This window comes from Chiloscyllium plagiosum, unplaced genomic scaffold (assembly GCF_037043375.1).
Source record: "Chiloscyllium plagiosum isolate Xiang-an unplaced genomic scaffold, Cpla_swu_hap1 HiC_scaffold_2, whole genome shotgun sequence".
Taxonomy (NCBI): domain Eukaryota; kingdom Metazoa; phylum Chordata; class Chondrichthyes; order Orectolobiformes; family Hemiscylliidae; genus Chiloscyllium; species Chiloscyllium plagiosum.
In genome coordinates, this window is record NW_028270140.1 from 105,829,068 (window position 1) to 105,834,157 (window position 5,090).

A 5,090-nucleotide genomic window follows, 5' to 3' on the forward strand; every position below is an offset into this window, starting at 1 on the left:
CATCAACATCCCATGCATGGTTTTAAACATGTTTTTAAATTCAATCAATCAAAAACCAGCTATGGGGGATAGGACATGTAATTTGTAAAACTGACACCAGACTGCTCTTCCAGCACCATTGATCCAGAATCTGGTTTCCAGCATCTGCACTCATTGTTTTTACCTTCCTGAAGCAACAGCTCTGGTCAGAGAAAAGTCATGTCAGGAGGTTCTCAACAGAGACAGCATAAATAATTTTGGAATGTCCTCAAGCATCCCTGAAGATATCAAATATCCTTACCAAAGGATATACTTGCCGATATACTTGCCCCACTGTACAAACAATCTATCCCAAAATGTCAAATAATCAATTTGCCTGATGGACTACTACTCAGGACAAAAGATATACAAACCAGGCTTATTCTGTAATAGAGAGAGAGAAAAAAAATATATTGTAGCTCAGTTATCTTTTAATAAGAGCAGTGAAAAAAAAGGACTTCTAATGTGTGCAACTTAAACAATATCCTTTCAAAACCTCAAAAATAAACACACACTTAATCATAATTAAAACAGACAAAAGCCAAGTGGTTTAACACAGATTATGAATGGATAAAGATTGTAGACAGGATAAACAAAATTCCAAAGTCCTGGTCACAAGGTGGGGTCTAGTATCAGGGTTATAAATGACATTTCACATTCAGCATAGTTGGTTTCGATTGAATATTTAAGATAAAATAAACATTATTTATGATGTGTAAATCTCACTGGTTGGGCCAGTTGTCCATCCCTAGTTGCTCTTGAGAACCGGAACTGGAAATCAATCAGAAGCACTGCTTCAATCAGACATGTGATGTTGTTACATACTTTAGTCCTCCTGCTGGATAGGGCAGTATCTCAATATAGTTGTCATTGTTATAGATGTTATAATTGTTAGCTACATGGTCATTTTACTTAAAATAGCATTTTATTAACAAATTTTCAAACTGATTGAAGTTCTCAACAGTCATAGTGAAGTTTTTATTCATTGTGTCGATTAGTAGCCCAGTCTTTTCCTCTGATTTACAAGTGTAGTAATGCAAAATTGCGTGCTTAACCTTAATTATGATATCAAAAGGTTTTCTTTTATAGCACTACCATCTTGCTAAATAAGCGATATCTTGAACAGATGCAGTAACTCAAAACTGGGCATCCATAATGTTCTGTGGTCTGTCAGCAGCAATGTAACTGTGTTCAACCACAAGCTATAACCTCAGAGTCTGGCATACTCCCCATTTTATCATTATCATAAAGCAGGGAATCTAGCCCTGGTTCAATGAAGACTGCAGGAGACTATGCCAACAGCAGAAACTGAGCATACCTAAAAATGAGTTATCAACTTGGTGAAGCCACATCACATGATTATCTGCATGTCAAGCAACACAAGTGGCATGCAATAGTCAGAACTAAGCAATACCATAGCAATGGGTTAGTTGCTTGCTATGCTCTGCAGTCGTAACTCATAAATTCATGAATCGTGGTGGTCAATTAAACAACTAAAAGGAAGAAGAGTTTCCACAAATATTACCATCCTAACCATGGAGGAGTTTGGTACAACAGTGCAAAAGACAATACTGAAGTATTTGAAACCATTTTCAACAAGAAGTGCCAAGTGGACCATCTATCTCAGCCTCCTCCTGAGGTCCACAACATTACAGATGCCAGTCTCCAGCCAATTTGATGCACTCCACATGATATCAAAAAACAGCTGAAGGTACTGGATACTCCAAAGGATATGGGCCCTGACAACATTCCAGCAATAGTACAGTACTATCAAGTAGCACTTACTCAGCAATAATCTGCTCACTGACATTCAGAGTAAGTTTTGCCAGGGCCTCATTTCAGACTTGGTCCAAACATAGACCAAAGAGCTGAACTGAAAATGTAAAACGAGTGTGACTGCCTTTGACATCAGGCTGCATTTCGCCTTGTATGACATCAAGGAGCACTGGCACAATTGGAATCAATGATATTAAGGGGTAAATTCTTCACTGGATGGAGTCATAGCTAGCACAAATTGCTGTTATAGGCCAGTCATCTCAGTCCAAGTATATCACCACAAGGAATTCCCAGAGGAATGCCCTGGGACCAATATCTTTGGCTGCACTGTCAATGAGCTTCCTTCCACCATAAGATCAGAAGTGGGAATGTTTATTGATGATTGCACAATGTTCAAGACTATTCATCTCCCCTCAAATACTGATGCAGTCTGTCCATGTGTAGCAAGACTTGAACAGGCAGGTTTCGGTTGATAAGTGGGAAATAACAATCCCCACAGCTGCAAAGTAATACCCATCTCCAACAAGAAAGAATTTATCTCTCCTTCACATTCAATGGCATTACCATTGCTAATTGCATCACTTATCAACATCTGGCGGTTACCACTGACAAGAAACTGAACCAGCCATATAAATGTAAGACCAGGTTAGTGCCTAGGAATTATAAGGGAAGTAAGTCACTTCCTATCTCTACAATGTCTGTCCACTACCTGCAAGGCACAAGTCAACACTGTGATAGAATACACTCTACCTCTTTGGATAAAGTTCCAACAACAATCAAGAAACTCAACAATAAAAACATCTTGCTTGATTGGTACACTTCCATCACCATTAACATTCATTCCCTCCACCAACAATGCAGTAACAGCACTATGTACCATGTAAAAGATGAACTGCGTCAATTCACCAGGCTTTCTTCAACTGTATGATCCAAACCTGAAAACTTTACTACCTTGGACAAGAGGAGGAAACTGCTTGGATGCACCACCATACAGGAGGACTAAAGTTCCCTTCAAGCCACACACCATCCCGACTTGGAAATACATCACCACTCCTTCACTGTTGCTAGGGCAAAATCCGAGAACCTCCTTCTTAACAGCCATTAGGACGTATCTATTCACATGGACTGTTGCAGTTCAAAAAGGTGGCTTCACAAAAGATAGAGATATGCAAAAATATTTGGCCGGACCAGTGACATCCACGTCCATTGAAAGAAAATTGTACAATGTAGATATTTTATACTCAACCTGTCCCTAGATGCTGTTACACGTGTTCCTTCAGATTTGTCAAATGTCTAATTGAGGTAATGAAGGTGAATAACAGATTTGATAGAGAAGATGGAGTTAAGTAAATTATTTTTTCTAGTGTGAAAAGGGGAACAACCTAGATTTAGAATCTGCAAAAAGCAACTCCTGAAAAGCTGCTAATTTTGGACAGTTGGCAATTCCAAAATTGATATTTGTGGATTTTCGTCAGGCGGAGTAACTGAGGATTACGGAATCACATAGGGTAGCTGGAATAACAATACAAATCAGCCGGCATCAGACTAAATGTCTGAACAGGTTTGAGGTTGATTGGCCTTATTCCTGTTTCTACGTCTTGTTAAAAACTGGTCAAAACTCAATCTTTGCATTTCGCTGATGAATTGTGTAGCCTGTAGAAAGATTTACATTATGCAGCTACTTTTAAAGATACTAGAGTGGGCGGCACGGTGGCACAGTGGTCAGCACTGCTGCCTCACAGTGCCTGAGACCCGAGTTCAATTCCCGCCTCTGGCGACTGACTGTGTGGAGTTTGCATGTTCTCCCCGTGTCTGCGTGGGTTTCCTCCGGGTGCTCCGGTTTCCTCCCACAGTCCAAAGATGTGCAGGTTAGGTGAATTGGCTATGCTAAATTGCCCGTAGTGTTAGGTAAGGGGTAGGGGTATGGGTGGGTTGCGCTTCGGCGGGTCGGTGTGGACTTGTTGGGCCAAAGGGCCTGTTTCCACACTGTAATGTAATGTAATCTAATCTAGAGTATGGTGCCGGAAAAGCTCAGCAGGTCAGGCAGCATCCGAGGAGCAGGTGAATTGATGTTTCGGGCACAAGCCTTTCATCAGGAAAAAGCCCTGATGGGGTTTTACCTGAAACATTGGTTCTCCTGCACTTCAGATGCTGCCTGACCTGCTGTGCTTTTCCAGCACCACACTCTCGACTCTGATCTCCAGCATCTGCAGTCCTCAGTTTCGCCTACTTTTGAAGATACATCAATTCTACATAGATTGCTTGTTCTGTCGCATTAGCTGAAGTTTTGGAAGCAAGACTAAAGTAAAGTAAACTAGGAGAAAGTGACGACTGCAGATGCTGGAGATCAGAGCTGAAAAATGTGTTGCTGAAAAAGCGCAGCAGATCAGGCAACATCCAAGGGGGAGAAGAATCGACGTTTCGGGCGTAAGCCCTTCTTCAGGAAGCCCTTCTTTCTGCTCCTTGGATGCTGCCTGACCTGATGCGCTTTTCCAGCAACACATTTTTCAGCTAAGTAAATTAAAGAACCTTTTCAAAAAATAGATGTGTAAAAGAAATAGCATACGTACGAGATAAAACATAAGGCGGGGAAATGTTAAAAGGCCGTAATAAATCGAACGATGTTAAACCGGGTAGAAAGGAAACTAAGTAAAAACGTAAAAAGATCCTAACTTTTTAATTGTAAATTTGGAATTAGCTGTTACATGAAATGGCCACACGATGTCGACAAGGTGCAGAAGACTGACGAGGGAAGAATCACATCGAACATTATTTGGGTGCAACTATTGCAGCAACCGTTATTATTATTTTGTATTATGCTTCAACGACGGTTATGTCTATTTTAATGTGCAGACTAAACCATTCAAAGTCCATTCATAAAGCATAGACGAATAATGCAAGTCAAGAGGGCTGCAGATGTATACAACGTGACCCATGCGCTACTGTAACAAGCCGGGGAGTGGCGCTAATTCGAATACTCGCCTTGTGCGTTGAACTGACGGAATTAATTGCCTTTTGTAATCGCGTTAGTACACAAAAAACACAGAACGATATATTGCGACAGCTGATACTATATATATATATTTAAATGCAAATAAAAATATGATGTTTTATATGTTTGTCCCCTGTGCTACTTGTTTGCTTTGATGAAGGTAAAAGACGAGCTTTAAGGGGGAATGACCTCAATCAGCTGTTGATCAGCTGGCACTAGCTCTCGACTCAAGGCGGAAGCAGGGTGAATCATGCACAGGCGCACTGGGGTTGTTTTTCACAAAAACCGTTTTAAGTGAGGTGGT